The 20,499-nt window shown below is 47.6% G+C and overlaps 1 protein-coding gene across 3 annotated transcripts in view; it reads left to right on the forward strand.

The window, feature by feature from the left end:
• Positions 1–8,223: 8,223 nt before the first annotated feature.
• AKAP1 (A-kinase anchoring protein 1) overlaps positions 8,224–20,499 on the forward strand; it is a 34,378-nt gene continuing 22,102 nt past the window's right edge. The window contains exon 1 of one of the 3 annotated variants that reach the window (XM_054585449.1): positions 8,224–8,245. The gene's annotated coding sequence lies outside the window, so the exon portion shown is untranslated. Of the gene's footprint in view, positions 8,246–8,424; positions 8,487–14,604; positions 14,730–20,499 lie in introns of those variants that run through there. The other 2 variants (XM_054585448.1, XM_054585447.1) reach the window with 2 other exon arrangements.

Here is a 20,499-nt window from a genome sequence, read left to right on the forward strand (position 1 = left end):
GCAAGAAAATTGTTCCAGAGAGATGGCAAGGAGGATGTGCAGGTTGGGGAAAGTGGAAAATTTGGGTGCAGTGTCCAAGCCCCCATATTGCTGTGTGCTCTGTCCTGTCACTCCTAGAGGTGGGTCGCCTTGCAAAATGTCTCACCCCTAGGGAAGCTTCTGTCTCCCTGCAGTTATCTGAGACTTCTGGGTCTTGCTGTTTCAAACCATCCCACCTGCAATTGTGCACAGAAAGGTATGCAAACAAAATAAACACTGCACAACAGATTATAAATCACGCCAGTGAGGACTCACTGCTGTCTTCTTATAAAGTCCAAGCAATTCAAACTGCCATAGACAGGCACCCAGCCTGGTTCAGTGGCCTCCTGGGATGATCCCACCAGCTGTCCAGGAGACCCCTCCCATGGAATAAGATGAGGTAGGTAACAATCTCTAATTAGTTGTTTCTCTATATGCGTGAGCTTGGCTATCGTTGAAGGCTCTAAATTGGTTTTCGATAGAACTTTATTCACTGTGCCCAAAGTAGTTTGTAGGGTTTCTTAGGCTCCACTTCCAAACTGAACTGCCATTGGAAGATGCTGGGAAGAGTGGAGGGGGCTCCAGGAAATGGCCAGCCAGACTCCTACCAGCACCCACTGAGCAGAACCAGAGTTAAGATCTTAAATATAGCATGTACCTGGAAAGTTGGTACCAGAGCTGGGTGGTGCCAATCTGAGGCCCTTCATCATAGCTACTTGGATGGAAGCCATGAAACCATGGGTCCACAGGGGATGAAGGGGACAGTCCCCTTTGATCACCTGCTGAATGACTTTACATTTCCTTTAACTACTTGACATCTGTGGATTCCAGAGAGAAGGACACTGTATTGGTTTCTTAGGGCTGCTGTGACAAACTACCACCAACTGGGTGGCTTAAACAACAGAAAAGCATTGTCTCACAGTTCTGGGGGAGAGATGTCCAAACTTAGGGTGTCAGCAGGGTCCTGTTCCCTCTGAGGCCCTAGGGAGCCTCCCTTGCCTCTTCCTTGCTTCTGGTGGTTTGCTGGCCATCTTTGTTATCCCCTGGCTTATTGATGCGTAAATCTAACCCACAGTCATCACGTGGTGTCCTCCCTGTATTAACCTGCCATATTCTTACAAGGACTCCAGTCATTGTATTAGGGGTCCAATTGACTCCAGTATGACCTCAGCTTCATTAATCACATCTGCAATGACCCTGTGTTTAAATGAGGTCACATTCTGAGGTACTGGTGGTTAGAACTTCAACATCTTCTTGGGGGAGACACAATTTATCGATAGCATACATGTTGCTATATTAAAACGCTTCTTAGTGTGTCTCCAGCAGCAGTATAGTGAGTTGCTGAATGCACAGGCTCCCCATCACACTTCTTGGGTTAAAACCTCGCCTCCCCTGCTGTGTGACCAACCACTGTAAAACAGGAATACAGTATAACAAGAATATCTAGTTTTTTAAATTGGTGGAGGATTAGGATAATGTACTTGGCACAGTGCCGGGCATTAAGTGCTTATTAAGTAGTAGCCATTAATGTTGTTATTCCCCAACTCTTTCCATTGACTTCTCTACGAGTAGATCATTTATTCTCCCCTGCAGACATGCATGGTCCTGGGGCACAACCAAAGACCTCTTCAGTGTAAGGGAATAGAGAGTGGGGTGGAGAAAGAAGGGATTAGTGTCACTTGTTTATTCAGTAAAGCAGAAGGAGTAAAGACAGTTCATATTTGTTAGCACTAAAGAAAAGTTCCTTCTGTAGATGATTCCAGGAGGAAAAGTAGGACATTTCTCAAATATGTGACCCCAAAATCAGAGGGGCCATCAAGACAAGACAGCTGGCTGACTTTTTGAAAAAGAGCCTCCCAAGATGATGTTTTAGTGAAATCCCCCATGGTCCTGTGCCAAGCCCTCCCTCAGCTTTATGACAGGTTCAGAAACTTCATCATGTTCGAGTCCCAGAACTGAAAGCTGACTCAAACAAAAAATGTTCACGAGATGTGCAAGATGTAGAAAACAGGAGAGCCACTTACATAATTTACAATGATAAAAATTGACCTGTCAGGTGGGCCGATGCCTTCTATAGGTTCAATCACAGCTTCTGTCCTTGGAAAAAATTATCAGAAGGTTGCTTGGTGGATAACGAGTCAGAATGAGGAGCATGAATTACAGGACTGAGCACAATAATAGTGTCAAGTTCTGATCTATTTCTATTCATCAGAGAGGGCAGCTTCTTCATTATATTGAATTCGCTATCTTGTACCTTAGATGGGCACTGCCTACTTTTTTTGTTTGTCTCTTTTGCGTATTTATTTATTTTTAAAGATTTTATTTATTTATTTTTAGAGAGAGGGGAAGAGAGGGAGAAATAGAGGGAGAGAAACATCAGTGTGTGGTTGCCTCTCACATGCCCCCTACTGGGGACCTGGTCTGCAACCCAAGCATATGCCCTGACTGGGAATCGAACCTGTGACTCTTTGGTTTGCAGGCCAGCCCGTGATCCACTGAAACACACCAGCCAGCGTGGGTGTTTTATTTTTTACCACTCTCTTCTAAAATATTCCTTTTTTAAATATAGTGTTACAGCCTACCTTGCTCCATTTACCAAATTTTCTTTTTCTTTTTTCAGGTTCCTGGTCCCCTCCATTTTCAGGCCAGCAATTTTGAGTCCTTTTCATGCTTCGAATGTGTCTGACCTCTTCTTCTGTCACATTTCTCTGATCTCTCTCTCCCTTTCTTTTTTTTAACATCAGGATCAGAGAATCCGATAGAATCCCTCCATAACTATTTCCACAGAGAAACGCCATATTTATAAAGCCATGCAAGCAATTTTAGGGGGTTGGTGGATTTCTTTGAAGCTGTTTTAAGCATCCTCGGTTAAAATCAATGCCTTAAACAGACCTTTACCCATTTTTAGCTGCTGTTAAAGTTTAAGCATAATGATGTAATCTTATTTTCCAGGGGGCCAAGTTCTTAGGATTACCTTCCATCTTCACCTGCCTTCTCATTCCCGCACCTTCTAATCTTACGTTAGGGCCACCCTTTGACCTCTGAACTACCTTAACCTTGTGGCTACCTCCTCAACTACGGCTGCTGGGTTGAACTCTAGTTGTGAATACAGTTAATTCTGTATTCTTACCTTTCTTCCTTTGATTTGTGTCTTGTACTTTACCTGGTATTCCAGCTATTCCACCCCTCTGTTGTTCCCTCATTCCTTTTATCCTGACAGGCTTTGCCCATGTCCCCACACATAGGATATGAATGACATATTGCTCTCATTTGTCCCTTGTTTCCTGTCCCTCCTTCTCACACGTATTCATAGCCCCAACATGAGTGAGTCTTGTTGTTACCATTTCCAAAATATATCTTGAGTCCAAGGCAGCCTCTTTACACCCATTGCCATGACCCTTAGCTCAGGCCAGCATCAGTTCTCACCTGGACTACTGCCTCAGCCTTCCGACTGTTTCTATGCTAGCTTTCTATAGTTCCTTCTTTCCACAGAAGATACAGATCCCCCCCACCTTTTTTTTTTTTAAAGATTTTATTTATTTATTTGTAGAGAGCGGGGAAGGGAGGGAAAGAAAGAGAGGGAGAGAAATATCAGTGTGTGGTTGCCTCTTGCATGCCCCCAACTGGGGACCTGACCTGCAACCAGGCATGTGTCCTGACTGGGAATCGAACCAGCAACCCTTTGGTTCGCAGGCTAGCACTCAATCCACTGAGCCACACCAGCCAAGGCCAGATCCCTTTTAAAAACAGAAATTATAGCTCTGACTGGTGTGGCTCATTGGTTAGGTGTCATCCTGTAAATTGAAAGGTTGCTGGTTCCATTCTAGATCAGGGCACATGCTTGGGTTGTGGGTTTGATCCCCGGTCAGGGCACATACAAGGGGAAACTGACCCATGTTTCTCCCTTACATCAATGTTTCTCTCTCTCTTTTTCTCCCTCCCTGCCCCTCTCTCTAAAAATAAATAAATAATTCCAGTCAAAATGGAGGCATAAGTAAACACAGATCCCCTCCTTGCACAACCACATCAAAATTACGACTAAACTATAGAACAACCATCACTCAGAACCATCAGAAATCGAGAATGGAAGTCTAACAACTATTAAATTAAACAAAGCACATCCATCCAGACTGGTAGGAGGGTAGGAGGGGTGGAAACATGGAACGGGATAGTCCCACACCCATGTGTGGTGGACAAAAAATTTGAGAGGGATTATCTTGGTAATGAGGAGTCCCAGACCCATCCCAAGCCTCCCAGCCTCATACCAGGCCCCCCACCCCAGGGTTCCAGTGCCAGGAAGGTAAGTCCCAATACATTCTGGCTACAAAAAGAAGTGGGGATTGAGTCGGTGGAAGAAACTTCTGGAGTCCCAAGCAGTTTCTTTTAAAGAATCTGCATATGGAGTTATTCAGACTCACTTCCTCTGAGCTCTAGCACTGGGGTAGCAGCTTGAAAGGCACCAATGGCATACAGGGAGGAATTGAAGTGTCTGGCATCAAGGCGAGAGCTGGGGAACAGCTCTCTTCCAGACAGAACGAAGGGCACAGGCCATTGCGCCTTTTCTGAACCATCCCTCCAATGAGCTATAGGGCCTGCTGGCGGGTACCATATATGAAACTCCATCAACCTTACTAACACTGTTTGCCCCACCCTGCAGATCCCTTGAGGCTCTGCCCCACCCAACTTACTGACCTACCCAAGTTTTTAACAATGGCTTTTCCATATGAATGGCTGGTCTTGTTTCATGTTTTACAACTCCCAAAATTCTCTCAAACAAGCAACAGCTGGCCTCAGTGAGCCCACAGCCCCCATACCTCTTGCTAATTGGCCCCAGACCTGGCACTAGCAGTAGCCAGCCTAGGTTCACAGCTTGGTTTTGCCTGGGAACTTCCAAGCCCAGCATAAGTAGCAGCCATCTCAGATTGCTTTATAGCTCATGCAGGGTGGCCCTGGGCAGAATACAGGTTAGAGCTGACCTTGGCCTGCACCACCTAGGGAAACCCCAGACCCTGCACACCCATCGGACAGCTACAGACCACATCAGAGCATCACCCTCCTGCCTCTGTACAGCTGATCCTCCATGGAGGTGGAGGCTTATGGTCAGTGGTCACAGCCAGTCCTTACAGCTGACTGGCCTGGGTAAATCCCTCCCATTGACCTGCCAACAGCAATCAATGCTTAAGTACAGCAGGAGGGTGTACTCAGCCCACATGGAGGGTGCACCTTGAGTACCCAGCTTGGGTGATGTGGGAGGCTGTGTCACTGGACCCTACAGGACACCTACTACATTAGGCCATGCAACCAAGACAGGGAGTCATAGCAACCCTACCTAATACATAGAAACAAACATAGAAAGGCTGCCAAAATGAGGAGACACAGAAATATGGCCCAAATGAAAGAACAGGTCAAAACTCCAAAAAAAATAACGAAACAAAATGGAAGTAAGTAATCTATCAGATGCAGAGTTCAAAACATTTGTTATAAGGATGCTCAAGGAACTTAGTGGGGACCTCAACAGCATAAAAAAGATCCAGTCAGAAACAAAAGATACACTAATTGAAATGAACAATTTACAGGGAAACAACAGTACAGCAGGTGAAGCTGAGAATTAAATCAATTTTTTGGAACATGAAGAAGCACGAAACAGCCAATCAGAAGAAAAGGAAGAAAAAACAATCCAAAAAAATGAGGATAGCATAAGTAGCCTCTGAGACAACTTTAAGCATTCCAACATTTGTGTTATAGGGATGACAGAAGGAGAAGAGAAAGAGCAAGAAATTGGAAATTTATTTGAAAAATAATGAGAGAAAACTTCCCTAATTTGGTGAAGGAAATAGACATGCAAGTCCAGGAAGCACAGAGAGTCCCAAACAAGATAACACAAAGAGGCCCACTCCAAGACATATCATAATTAAAATGTCAAAGGTTAAAGATAGAGAGAAAATCTTAAAAGCAGCAAGATTAGAGAAATTAGTTACCTACAGGAGAGTTCCCATAAGACTGTCAGCTGATTTCTCAAAAAAAACTTTGCAGGGTAGGAGGGACTGTTAAGAAATATTCAAAGTCATGAAAAGCAGAGACCCACAGCCAAGACTGCTCTAGCCAGCAAAGCTATCATTTAGAGTTGAAGGGCAGATAAAGAGCTTCCCAGACAAGAAAAAACTAAAGGAGTCTATCATCACCAAACCATCATTACATGAAATGTTAAAGGGACTTATTTAAGAAAAGGAAGAAGATCAAAACTATGAACAATAAAATGGCAAAAAATACCTATCTATCAACAATTGAATCTAAAAAACAAACTGAGCAAAGAAGAAGAACAGAGATAGAATCATGGATACAGAGAGTGTTTTGATGGTTGCCAGATGGGAGGGGCGTTTGGGTGAAGGGTGAAGAAGTGAGGGCATTAAAAGTACAAATTGGTAGTCACAGAACATCCCTGGAGATAAAAAGTACAGTGAAGGAAATGGAGTAGCCAAAACACATACATGTGACAATGGACAGGTACAAAGGTGTGGGGATTGCCTAAGGGAGTGGAGGGTGCTGAGTGGAGGGGAGTAAAGGGGGAAAAATTGGGACAACTGTACTAGCATAATCAATAAAATATAATTTAAAAAATAAAAATAAATAAAATCTTTTAAAAACCCAAAAATTATATTGTGCCACTCTTTATTAAACCTTTCTGAATGCGTTCCCCTTGAGTGCTCTGTATGTGCCAGGTCTTCAATAATGCCTCCTGTCATGATAAATGACGTATATGGTATGTAAATAGTGCTAAGTGCTATGAAGAAAAAATAAAGAAGGTGAGGACAGGAAATTGTGTGTGTGTGTGTGTCCAATTTTAAATAGGGAGTCCAGGGAAGGTTCCACTGAGACTGAGTGGGTGACCTTTGAACAAAGAACTTGAAAGAGGTAGGGGAATGAGCTCTGCAGAATATTCCAGTTGGAGGGAATAGCAATTGCAAAGGCCCCAAGGTAGAAGCATGCCTGGCTTTGGGGCTGAGCAGAGTAGAATAAAATCCAAGCTTTACTAAGATGGGTTTTGGAATCAATGGTTTATAAGATCGCCCGGTTCCCTTGCCACCCGCCAAAAATCCCCTCCCTCTGCCTCTCCAGCCCCTTTTCCCAGCACTCTCCTCACCTGACTATATTTCACCCACATTGATCTGTCAGTTTACCAGAAGTTGTTTGCTGTTTTTGCCTGTATTGTTGCCTCTGATAGAAACACTCCCCAACCCTTATTCCCATATACAATTTGCAAGGCCAGCACCTTCTTATTCATTAGGTTTGAGTTTAAATTTCGCCTATGACCATTTCAAACCACAGGACCTAAAATAGGTCTCTTGTTATTTTTCTTTATCAGTTTTCTATGTTTCCTTCATGGTACTAATCACACCCTGCAATTGAGAGATTATACACACATACACACACACGAATTTATGCTTAAAACTCAATAAATGGTATCTCATTGTCATTTAAATTTGCATTTAATCACTAGTGAAGATTAAGCATTTTCCCCAAGTAATGGTTAGTTCTTAGCATGATCTCTTTTCTATATTTTGCTCAGTAAATGTTCACTTAAAGTCCCTATATCTTTAGACTTAGAGCAGGCCTGCCCAGCCGAACCCCTGTCGACTTGCCAGGGGAAATTTATTTTCCCAAGTTTCCTGGAGGAGTCAGTGACTCATGGTGATGATCTCTTGGCAGGAAATATTCCCCAAATCAAACCTATTTAGAGGAAAGTGTTTGTTTCACTTGGCCTTATGACGTTGTGAAAGTGGGCAAGAAAGTTACATTTGAGTGGTGCCAGGTACTTCCATTATATAATTGAGCAATACCTGATTATGCATTACAAGATAATAATGGTTACGGAGAAACAAGGGGAACCCAGCCCCTCACCAGTTCCTCCGCCTTTTCCAGGGGCCTCTTGGTACAGAGGCAGACAAATAGTCTAAATGGCCCCTCTAGAATGCCTAGAGCCGAAGCAGGAGAATTCCGGGGTGGGCTTGCGGAACAGAGCTTCGAGGTTCCAGGGAATTCGGAATGATCCTCCAGCCAGGCCTTTATTCTCGAGCCCGCCGAGATTACAGATGATCTCGCGAGAGCTCGAGCAAAACCCGGCTGTGGAGGGCGGTGGCGGGATGTCAACGGAGCGCCCCAGACCGCACCCCTTCTGGCGCAGCTGGGAGAGGCGCAGGCCAGAGCGGCCCGGAGCGCGCAGGCGCAGGTGAGCGGGGCGAGAGCGAGGACTGGAGGGCGGGGGGCGGGGCCTTGCGTTGCGCCGCGGGCACGTCGCTGCGCGTACTCAGTATTTAATGTCTCTGTGTTCCAACGGCCTGGGCGAGCACGTGGGGCAGCGGCCGGAGCGCACCGCTGTGGGGCCGGGCCTCTGGGGCCGAGGCGGGAGGCGGGGGTCCGGGGGCGGTGGCGGGCGAGGATCCTGTATCCCAACAGTAGCGGAGGAGCTGGTAAGTTGGGTCCGCTGGGGGAGGCTGGCCCCGGGACCACCTGCCGGGGCCTGAGGACGACGCCGTCAGGGTGATGGAGAACCTAGGGTGCAGGTGCGGAGCGCGACGCGCGTTCCAGGTGTCCTGCATGTCAGAGGTTCCGGACGCCGAGTGCGGACGGAGGGGCTCCGGTCCGCCGCCTGCTGTCAAGCAGGCCCTTCTTTCCTTTCCGCCGCCTGCGCGCCCCCTCATCTTCCCGGTCTGGATTGTCTGCCCGTCGGCTCCTGCTGACAGATCGCGTGTGCGTGGTTGGGGTGGCGCTCTGCAGCCGCGCGGTGACCCCCACGCGCGTCACTATTCTCGGGGGCGGGGGTCGAGGACGCGACTCCCGGGCCAACCCTCTGTGGCTTAACTTTTCCAGAGCGCGCACATCCTCGCGTGAGACAGACCTGAGCGTGTCCCACCCAAGGTCGCCTAACCCACACGCATTTACTTTTCAAAGGTCGTGTGTACCCAGTCTGAGCCGGGAGAGGCGTTGGCGGGGCGTGTTGTGGGCAGGGCCAGGTGCTCGGAAAGGCAAGGAGGTGCTCTAAGGCCCGCGGGCACCCCTTTCTCCCTCCCGAGGGGTTGGAGTTGAATTGGTCACTTCAGGGACCTCACCCAACTTTTGGGCCCGTTTGGCTCGTCCTGGGTTGCTCTCTTTCTAGGCCCAGCGGTGGCAAACCCGAGCAGGTAGCGCAGCCCCCGAGAGTTTGTGGCGAACCCGGGAAAGGGGCTCGGTTTGCGGAACGGGGAGCATGGCTAGGCGACCGGTTGTGATTGGATCCGTTTTGAAGGAGGGACCGTTAGAACCTCGTTAGGGTCCCGATGTCAAAGGCTTGGTGTCTCTCGAGAGAATTAGTATTTGCAATCCCTTAAAGGGTGTCAGGAGAGGCGGAGGCCGTCCAGTCTTGCCGAGTGTCCCCGCTGACTTGCCCCAGGGCGCGTAGGTCACGTGTCACGCTCCGCCAGCACCTCGAAACATTCCCACTGGCAGTTTGGAGGGACTAGCCTAGTTTCGCGGGTTCGGGCCTCTGTGCTTGGAGAGGCCATCGTCTTGGACGCTTTGGCACGGCCTTTCACCAGTTCAAGTCTTTTTTGCCCTTGGATACGGTTCCACCCATTTCCCTTCCCAGGGAGGCGTAAGAAAGAAAGGAGCTGTTGGTGTTGGGCGGTGTAGAACCTATCCGGACTGTGTGTACGCTCGGGGCCTTTTGAGATCTTCCTCTCTAGCGGTGATGCCCAGGCTAGCCGTCGCTTTCCTGTCCCACTGCCGCCGCTAACACAAACCCGGTGCACTTTGTTCCAGGTGTGAGTCGAGGCCTCTCGAGCCCGGTAGAGTGCATGGGTAGAGCAATTAACCTAGCTGTCTTTCATCTACGGAGTTCATGCTACTTAGTGTTTAAGTTGTATCTTCTGCAGGGAAATCCGGGCTGCTGGACACCTGGTACAATCATATCTGTTGATTAGTTTGCCATTACGGCCCCCCTCTGCCGCCCCTCCCCCACCCCGTCGCAATTGCTGATGGAGGAACACTTAACAATAAGCTATTAATTCTGGCAAACAGTAACCTTACCGTTCTCTCGTAACTAAGTCCTTTACAACATTTTTTAAAAAAACTATTTAGAAAGCAAAACTTGGACTCTTAGTAAGCACCACCCACCCATCCTCTATTCTTAAAGGTACAGAGCATCTTTGAAATGAAGAGAGGGGCAGCATGCATGGTGTGGTCATATATCAGATTCCTCTGTTCTTGGCATTCAAGTGGTTCACCTGCTTATTCAAGGCTTTCTGAGCACTGGAAACGTGTGAGATTATGTTTTTGGAACTTTTTGACTTGTGTTGAACCTTTCTTCTTTCACCTCTTAACCAGCTTTATGGGTTCTGGGTAGTGATTCCTGTGTATATTGTCAGGGGAAGTTGTCATTAGGTCAGGGAGGTCCTCTGGACCCTGCAGGTATGCAAATCACCGAAGCTTTAGTGCCGACCTGGATTAAGTAGGCTCTATTGTCTGGAGTGTTGTTAGGTGATGGCCTAGAATTTGCAGGTAACTGATCCTGTCCAAGCCTGTGAGTGAGGCAGGTCTAAAAGATTTGTGTCTTGCTGGAGCCCTGTGTGTGACTGTCTGTTCCTCCATGCTGTATTTAGGAAATACATTCACATGTGGCCACTGCAGGGGGACAGTGAAGGTGTTTGTTGTTAAGTGGCCTCCTCGGGTACCAAGTGGATGTGTCTCCAGTGGAAGGTTGCTGAGCATCAATATTTTAAAGCAATTTGTTTTGCTGAACCTGGTTACCCAACTTAACAGTGGGCTTTGGACCTGTGCCCTAGCCATTGTTTGTGGGTTAAGGCTAGCTTTAGCCTTTACAGTGTTCCCTCTCCTCATCCTAAAAAACAAGGTGAAATAATATTTGTGAGGCTCAGCATTGTGTATCATGGATGTTCAAGCATTATTTTTATTCCCTCTGAAAGAATATCTGAGACTGACATTTTCTCTTGAATCACTTGAGTGATTTGAATTTTATTAAAAGTACCCTCCCCCAGCTTCTGGCTTGGAGACTTGGTTGGAAGGAAAAGGAAAACAAATTGGTTTCCCCACACTGCCAGCCAGCCTCCTGGCTGTAGCCTGCAACAAACACGATTTAATCGAGTGCTCATTTCAGGGCTTTGAGGAGTGGGCACCCCATGTGCCTGGTGAGTTGGTGCCTTCCAGCCCTTTGCCCCAGGCCACTCCTTCCTAATTTTCCCTGTGAGTCTGGAGTGAGGGGGTTTCTCTGCAGCTTGGTCTGTTGTCCTGTTGTGAGGAAGTCAACAGTTTTGCGTACAGGTTAACGCTTTCAGTTTGCCATGTGGAGTATTCCTCTGCTCTGGGGAAATGACGAATCCTGTGGGCCTCTTGTCCCATTTAAATCGTGTCATACTGTTTGAGTTACCAATCTACATGGGGTGTAATTTAATCCTAATCTTTGCTTCCTAAGGCAAATTCTGTTTCTTCCACATCCCCTTTCTGGTGTCATGCCTCACTCAGATTTCACGTGTATGATCACTTAGCATTAAGAGCCCATCCATTGTATGTGGCACTGCACTGGGCAAACCTGCTAGCCCTGGTACATAATTTTAAAACTGGACAGTGGAAAACATCAGAGACAGTGTTCTGAGTAGGACAGAGCCTGGCTAGAGAAATAATTGGTGGGGATGTGGGAACTAAAATTTAAAGGATGCCTTTTCCTTGAGAGGTAACTGTGCTAGGCAAGTTGTGAGCAAACACCTCCCTAATTCTTTAATCCTCACACCTCTGAGTACAATTGAGGGCAAACCTGGGAGGTCATTCGGGATTGTTTCAATGGTAAATAGAAATACAAATTGAGAGGTAAAGAAGCTGACAAGTGTGGTTTGGAATTAAACTAGGTCCTCTGGAGGGCTTTTGTGAGAAGAACCAAGGCATAGTCAAATCCATGGGCTTTTCTCCTAATCTTTCTGTTGCTTTCTAAACAGGTTGTTGGAGTGAAGGAGTGTGTGTTATCATTTAGCATTCAGAGGACTGACTTTTAGTAATAAGTAGCTTTCAAGATGTCCTATTCCATAACTTTCCATTTCTCCTACTAAAAGGCTCATTTTGGCCCTGGTTGTTGTGTCTCAATGGACTGAGCGCCGGCCTGCAAGGTCACAAATCCGATACCCAGTCTGGGCTCTTGCCCTGGTTGCAGCCCATGTTCTCCAGTTGGGGGTGTGCGAGAGGCAACCAGTAGATGTATCTCTTGCACACTGATGTTTCTCTCCCTTTCTTCCTCCCTCCCTTCCCCTCTCTCTAAAAAGTAAATAAATTTTTAAAAAATAAAATAAAAGGTCTGTTCTGTCCAGGTCCTTGCCATTTGGATGTTTCTACAATCCGGTTTGAAAGTTTGCCACAGTCAATAGTAAACATTCTGTCCCCATCTGGTAATACTGGCTAGCTGCCTTCACTGAACCCATCTCACTGAGGCCCACGCACTCACGAACAAAGCAGTGCCCCAGGTGAGCGCAAGAAGTAAAGGTACACAGTGGTGCAGGCTGATAAGTCTTGTTTCACCACTGAGTTTAGCTGGCAAGAGCCCTGGATTGGGGGTGAGAGCTTGGTGCGGCTTTCAGGGATAAAACTGGGATGGAGTTCTAGGCAGTTCTGTTGGCCCTCTACTCAGTTTCTTCATCTGGTGAAAGGGTTGGTGAGCATGAAAGGCATTCAGATTATGCTCAGGGAGCACTGTTCTTCTAAAGTGCCTGGGGCTGCTGGAAGGGTTGAATTGCCTGCGGGGCTGTGCACCGGGCAGAGGGGCTTTGGGCTAGGGTGCCTGGTTCAGTGGATCGTACAAGTCAGACTTAAAAATACCCAATCAGATGTTTTTACAGGCATCTCAAGCTCTCTTAGCTCTAACGTGCTACTGTGCTAAATGTTTTTATGTTTTACAATCTCTCTATGCTCATCTAAATTGATTTTTAGGGAAGAGGGTATAGAGCTCCCTTGGCTTATAGGGTAGCAACTAGTCATGTGTGACAAGTTAAATTTAAGCTTTGAGCATAAAATAAAATTTAAAAATTAGTTTCTTGGTGGTATCAGTCACATTTCAAGTGTTCAGTAGCCTCATGCAGCTGGTGGCTGCAGTACTGGGCAGCGCAGGTCTAGCACATTTTCATCATCCCAGAAAGTTCTGTGGGAACTTAGTTCTTTGCCCAACTCTAAAAGCTAAAGCATCACATGTTTTGGCTTCGTCTTTCCTAGTCCACAAACCAAACAACTTTGGTGACAGCCCTGGCTGGGGTGGGTTGGAGCGTTGTCCCACAAACCCAAGGGCTGCAGGTTTGATTCCCGGTCAGTGCACATGCCTTGGTTACGGGCCGTTTACAGGAGGCGGCTGATTGATGTTTCTTTCCCTCTCATTCTCCCACCTCTCTAAAAATAAACAGGCATGTCCTCCGGTGAGGATACAAAATATAAAATTAAAATAAAAAAATTTAAAAAATCAAACGGACTCGGTGACAAATTATTTATCAGTTCTCTCCACAGCAAATTAAGAAGCAGGTTGTGGTCTGCCGGTTTGGAGGGCAGTGATCAATTATGCAACAGTTTGAGGAGCACAGTGGGGGGCCTGGGAGTGGGAGCATGAAGCAAAGAGCCAGATGTAAGCCCTTGGAGAACTGTTTTGGTTTTAGAGCCTGTTTGTTATCGTAAAGGTCCTTGCTGGCTCTCTAAGGCCGGTGCTCACTGTCCTTGGTCTTCAGTTGTCAGCTGACCTATTTGTCCTTCACCCACCTGAATACTTCCTGCAGGATTCCAGTGTGGGCCCTCTGCTAAACAGTTTGTAGATTCCTTCGAAACAAGTGCCATTTGTATTCCGCCCCTCCAGTCTGTCTCAGTGTTAGGCGGCCTGTTTTGACAGGAGGTGCTGGGAGAGGTGCACTGCAGTAGGAATCCTGAAGCGCGGGTGTGGGGCCGGCTCCAGGGAGTGGGCTTCATCTCCAGAGGCCCCTCCTCTAGTCCTGGGCATGAGCGGTTTGAACCCAGCTAGACTGACCTTTGGCATATAATGTGAGATCTCTCTTTTCTTGGAGCCAGACAGCATAAGTTGCATAACAGACACTTACTGAGCACTTACTGTATACCTGGTATCTTAGGAGGTTTTTTCCTAAACTGTTCCCTTTTTATTCTTTCTCAACCCTGTGAGGTTAGGTATTTCGATGTTGTGTGTGTGGAAACTGAAGCCCTGAGGAAGGTAGGCTGATTCCAGGATGCAGGGCTGGGCTGGCTTTGGGCCTCTATCAGGGCTCTGTAGCTCCAGCTCCGCGGTTTATGAGGCTGTTCCTTATTTACTGCCCCATTAATGCTCTAGCCTCATGCAGAAAACAAAGCTGGGTTTTTAAAAGATTAAAAATCATTTATCTCACAAGCCGAGTCAGACTATTAGGTTTTGAGTCATTTCAGCTCTGTGATAGAGGTATTTGTGTTCCATTTTACAGGACATTTTCATTTGACAGGAAACTGAAGTTCAAGATCCTACTCCTTAAGGCTCTTGTCTTTCCAAAGCCATGTTTTATCATCAGAATTATGCAACCATCCGGTGCATTTGGGCTACAGGAATAATGACTGTGACTAAGAAAGCCTTGTAGACTGTAGCTGTGCCTGAGGCTGGAAAACTGAAGCCCTGGAAGACGCTGGTTTAGCTCAGTGGCCTAGTCGAGGAGACCTTGAAGGTATTCATTCCCGGGCTAATAATAATATGGCCTGTCAGACCTCACACGGAGGTCATGGGACCATCCCCTGGCCCTCTGCAGGCTGTTGCCTGGCAGGAGCTTGGGCCCTGCCCCGGAGGCAGCAGGGTTTGTTCAGGCCCAGCCCTCAGCCACACACCGCAGTGCCACTCCCACCCCTCCTCCTCCAGCCTTGGCCTGGACGGCAGATCTGAGGGCCATCTCAGTCTTCCGTAAAACTTCTTACTCCTCCTTCCCATCCCTCCAAAGAGAAAGGAGCCGGAGTGACTTGCCCTGAACTGCCTTGGAAGGAGGCCTGCACTCTGATGGGCCTTGAGCTCTGTCTCTGGTGGGAAAAAGCTGTGCTGAGAAAACCTCCTTGCTTTGTCCTTTGACTTCAGTGAGGCCCACCCGGCCAAGCGTGTGCTGTCCTGCTATTTTTGGCAGGTGGTATCCTTTAGGAGCGCCAAGTGCATGCGGCTCCAGTGCGAAGGGCAGGTCCTGAGGCCAAAGCTGCCGCTGCTTTCTAATCAGGGGAGGAAGGAGAATAAAGCCACACTAGAAACTATTACGGGGAGCTGGTGGAGGGGAGAGGTAGCTGCTTAAGAGGTCCCTGGGGCTGCCTTTTCTATTCTGGATCTGTGGCAGGGGCCCAACCCCGCCTCCTGGGCCACACAGGCATGTGACCGAGGCAGCCCCGCGAGCCCGGGAACTCAGGACTGCTGTCCTGGGGAATGAGAACCCCTTGTTTCCCCAGCAGTCAATTTCTCAGGAAATCACATAAGCCCATTTTCACGGGAAGTCACCCAACATAAGGACAGGCCACTAAATGGACACTAAAAATGCCGTAAAACTGGATCTGCTGGCAGCATGAGTACTGATGGACCCTGGCTTAGACCAAAATAAAAACATGAGAGGAGGCAAAGCTGTGAGCCTCAGGAGGAGTTCTTACAGGGGAGCCAGTGAGGAGGAGGCTGAAGGATGGAAAAAGGATTTTGACGAATAAGTTCTGTCCTACACTGCCTTCCATTCTTCTCCTGCCCCCCCATCTTTTTTTTTCTTTTGCTCCTCTTCTCTAACTTGGAGCTGCCAACTCCAGCCCATCTATCTGTTTCTGATTAAGAAAGCTTCAAGCCATATAAGGCCCTCTGTTGCCTATGGTTTATGTTGGCTGGAGAGCGAGGTTGTTTTTGCAAAGTGTATTTCAAGGAAGTGGCAAGGGCTTATGTGGGGCTAAGTGTGTGTATGTCCCCGTCCTCATTCACTACCCAACGCCCCCACCAAGGCTAGTAAGTGGTGTGACCCCAGGACTTTATACAAAAGCATTTGCTGAGAACTTGAAGTATCAATAAAAAGGGGTCCTGTTTACTCACATATTATGCACCTGCCATGCTACCAGCCACAGAAGCATCCTGTTTCTGAATAGATTCTGGAATCAGCCTCTGATTATTAGTTTAGAAAGTATAGCCCTGTGGCTATTGGGGCAAGTTGGTTTTCTTCTCTGGAGGAGGTTTGGTGAAACTATTCCCCTGCGTCCTGGACCTTCAGCAGTGCGTCTGCCCAGAGAAGCTGGGAAGCCGTTCCCTGGCAGCAGCCCTCTGACCTCATCATCTTCACATCCCTTTCTTACAGCATCTTGAGTCAGCCACGCTTGATTCTACCTTAGGACTTTGGCATGTGTTCTTCCTGCCTGGAACTTTCTCCCCCTCTCCTTTCCTTGTCCTCCCAGATCTTGGTGTGGCTGCCCCTCACTGTCCCAGCTCTGCCGCCACCTCTTAAAAGAGGTATTCTCCAGCCCGTCTGTCTCAAGCACCCCCTCTCCCACGCGATCATTATGCAGCCTTTTCCTGGGTTCCTCATCTAAACCGCTCAACACAGAAGATGATTGAGTGACTTTCTCAGCTCTCCCAACTAGCACCATTCTAGATGCCCAAGAGTATAGTTAATTCATCAGGTATAAGGAAGGCCTGGAGCTCAGTTCTCTGAAGCGGTGGAGAGACTGCAGGTTTATTACATTTGATTGCTGCATCTTTGTAGTATCTTGAGATCTGAAATGTGACTCCCTACCTACCCCTCCCTTTGCTTCCTGAGAGTTTCTTTCTGCGCATCCAGAAGAACTGGCTCACAGCAGGGTATTCTCTTTATGAAATGACTAGGCCCAAGGGATGGACCTCAGCAGGGTGGGAGCCAGATGCCCCAGCTCCGAAAGGTCTACCAATAACCATGTTCCCTTTGTGATTATTGTTGTCAGCAGGTTGGTGGGAGGGGGGCAGCGGTCCCTGAAGCAAAATTAGCATCAATTGTTATGGGAAAATAAAGCATTATAAATTTGTACATAGATGAGATGACATACATATTTATTATGATGGTTAAACATAAAGCTGTATGGTAGTAGAGTATCCATTGCTACTTAATACTTTAGAAGATATTAATTTTCTATGAAAGCATTGTGTGTAGGAAGTTTTGATTTTGACTATGTGTAAGATATGGAAGAACAGCCATTTGCCCAGAGTGCTCTTCTGTCTGTCCCGTTCTCTTCCAGAGCAGCTGCTTTCATCATTCTAGTTGTCCTCCCCACCTCTGTATTCCTAAATAACCTTCCTTCCTTCCTTCCTTCTATCCATCCATCCATCCATCCATCTTTCCTCCTTTTTATATTATCTAATTCACTTTTCTACTGTGGAAGATAAGGACTTGGCTCATTTCTACACTTTCTTCCCTCACCCTCAGTATAGAGGGAGTATGCGTTGTTACCATGTAACTACTGCCTCTGTATTTCCTTGCTTGTCTCCCCCTCCCCCCTCCTCTCCTAGTCAACTTTCTTTAGTTTTCTGTGTGTCTCCCATCCGTTCTCAGACTGATCAGTTCTCAGCAGCCATTGCTGCTGAGCTCCTCCCATTGTGCTTAAATATACCACCTACCAAGCAGTTCCACCTCTCTCCTGGGATGCACCCTGTCCCCTGGCTTTTCTTCCCCTTCTTCATGGAAATTCCTTCTCCCCTTCTCTTTTATTGCTTCCTGGATCGTTCGGGTTCTCCCCTCCCACAATTTATTCCCTTGTTTTTGTGGAGCCCTTCTTCTAGTAGCTTGCTGAGAAAACGTGCATGGGTGGGCAGCCAATAAGGAACACGCAGATTCATGCACAAGGACAGGCTCCTTGGAAGATATGGGTTGGCATGTAGCCAGAGACAGGAGGGTTGGTGGAATCTTGGCAAAGACAACTAGGCCCCCAGACCCCATCTAGCATGCCAGGAGATCCGGCTTTACTTTATGGAGTGGTTTAAGTGAGAAAGATCTGGGTTTGGGCACTAGGTAGTGGTGAAATGAAAGTCTGCGCATTGAATGGGGCAACCCAGCCTCCCTCGGCTCCCACAGTGCTGGCATTTGGGCTTCTGCCCTCTCCTCTCCCACCCCAGGACATGGCAACATTCTGATCTGGAGACACTGGCAGCCTGGTTCATGTTTGTCCCCCATCCAAGCCAGGACCCTTGCCTGACTCTTGGACCAAACTGGTCAGCTAATCAGTGGCAGAGGGCTGCAGTAATAGGCCCACAAGAGAAGTCATTTGTTTTTCCCCCCTAAAGGACTTAAAAGTGCCTCAGGCGTAGTGCGTTTGTGTGATTCATTTCTGTGTCCCACTGTACTTTGTATCCTGTAGTTATCAATACATATTTGGTGAATAGAAATTACTTTATGCCTTTATGTGATTTCTGAGTTGGTTATAATGCACTGCCATTTGGAAAATCAGTGTCTACCTCTTTGCTTTGTCCGAAGTTGGTGCTGTAAAGGGTCTCCGCCTTATACCAACATCTTTTCTGATGTCATCTGAAGGCATGTTTCACATTTATTATCCTTTAAATAAGCCTGTTGTCTGATCACAACTTCATACCTTTCAGTTAGTCTTGTGTAGTGCTGTGTGGTCAGGAACTGTGTGTGCCCAGCAACACTTTGCTGGCACCTGCTTTATCACTACAGTTATTTAAAAATTGTAAACCATGTTCCTACCCCCCAAATGAAGCAATGGGAAGACCTTTGTAGGAGGTGCTGATTTTTTTTTCCTTTATCATTTGAAGCCTAATGAGACTGGACCTACCATGAGTGGTCAGCGGAGGAGGGAGGCTGGGCAGTTCACACTTGTAGTTTCTTCTTTTACCGTCTTTTCCAAACTGGGAGTTTAATTTTTAATTGAGCTGACAGGAGAAGAGCTCTTAATTTGAGACTATGACCAGAGAGAGGATTTTTCCCTTCTGACTCTACTTCCCTGGAGCTCATGGTACCAGGCTCCGGGTTTCCATTTTGTCTGGAAAAGGCTTTGTTGAGCGGTGCGCCCACCCACGCCTTGTTGGGTGAAGTCTCCGGCCTCCAGGAGAGCAGGCTGTGAAGCGTACTGTGATCCAGAACCGGGGGCTTGGCGGACCTGGCTGTTCTCTGGGACCATCACAATGGAGGGTGTGGGGGACAGCCCTGGGCAGGAGGACCTCACAGTCCCACTATGAGCTAAGTTGGAACCTTTAGGGTGCTGACAGGAATCACAGCTCACCCAGACACCCTAAGGATGGAGGTAACAACCTTGTGAACACCAGGACTGGGCTGAAACCAACACCCCGGAGGCATGGCTCCAGCACTCTGATTCCTGGGCCCCAGCCATGCTGCTGAGGGTGAGTGACCCGCTTGCCCTCCCTCCCCAGCCTCGGTGGCAGGACCAAACACTGACCGGCAAGGTGGGCACTGGCCACCTCAGCATTTATCCAGTTTCCTTCAGATCTTCTCAAACGCCCTCTGGAACTGTGCTGTCCACCAGGTGGCCACCAGCTGTATGTATGTGGCTATTTAAATTAAATTAACATTAAATATAATTTAAAATTCAGTTCCTCAGTGTCTCTGGTCGCATTTCAAGTGCTCAGTAGCTGCTGTGGCTAAGTGGCTTCCAGTATTGAAATTCATTCGCCACTTGGGGACCAGCCAGGCCTTTGCCTCTTGTGACCTGCTCTGATTTGGCCATGTCACAACTTCCCGTTGCCTGACAGTAAAGGTCAGACTCTTTTTGTCTGGCTCCTGCCAGCTCTTCAGCCTCTGCTCCCAGGACTTGTTCTTCTCTGTGCTGGGGCTGACTGCCCCTGCCACCCCCAAAGCTACACTGGATTTAGAGCCTTCCTTGATGTCAGTAACCCACCACTGCAGCCTAAGGGAATTCTGGCCTCTTCTGAGACCTCCTTCCTTGGGTTCTCTCTGCCGGTTTCTGAAGCTGGGCTCAGCGTGGCACTGGTATGTGCGTGACAGTGAGACACACACTGACCCTTCCTTCTGGACTGTGCGCTTTGGGTGGACAGAAGCTTTTTCTTGCTGAAACTTAAACACATTTGAATGTATGTGCATATCCTCAACCTGATGAGGAATTGAGTTAGTGTGTCCAGTACAAACCAAGAGGCATATATATTTTCCATATGAAGAACTATAAACCTCCTTTTGCCCACGACGGTATAAACGTCCAGAACACACAGGGGCTGTGGCTTCACTGACCAGGCTCAAGCCCAGACTGGACTTGTAAGGCTCTTGGCACCTACGTTCTTGTTTTTATGATGGATTTTCCCATCAGTGAATTACACGCAGCTTTTTTCCACAATAACTACAGCCAAATAGGCTGAGTCACTGGGACCAACAGTCTTTGTCTCATTTCCCAGAGATTTGTTTTCTTGTTTAGCAGAAGGCCCTAGATTGCAGTGAGCAGGCTGGTCATCAGGGTGGGAGTGAAGCGATTACTTCTCCAGAGGTC

The sequence above is a fragment of the Pteronotus mesoamericanus genome, unplaced genomic scaffold (genome assembly GCF_021234165.1).
Source record: "Pteronotus mesoamericanus isolate MK-2021 breed Mesoamerican mustached bat unplaced genomic scaffold, CSHL_Meso_final contig_84, whole genome shotgun sequence".
In the NCBI taxonomy this organism is placed as follows: domain Eukaryota; kingdom Metazoa; phylum Chordata; class Mammalia; order Chiroptera; family Mormoopidae; genus Pteronotus; species Pteronotus mesoamericanus.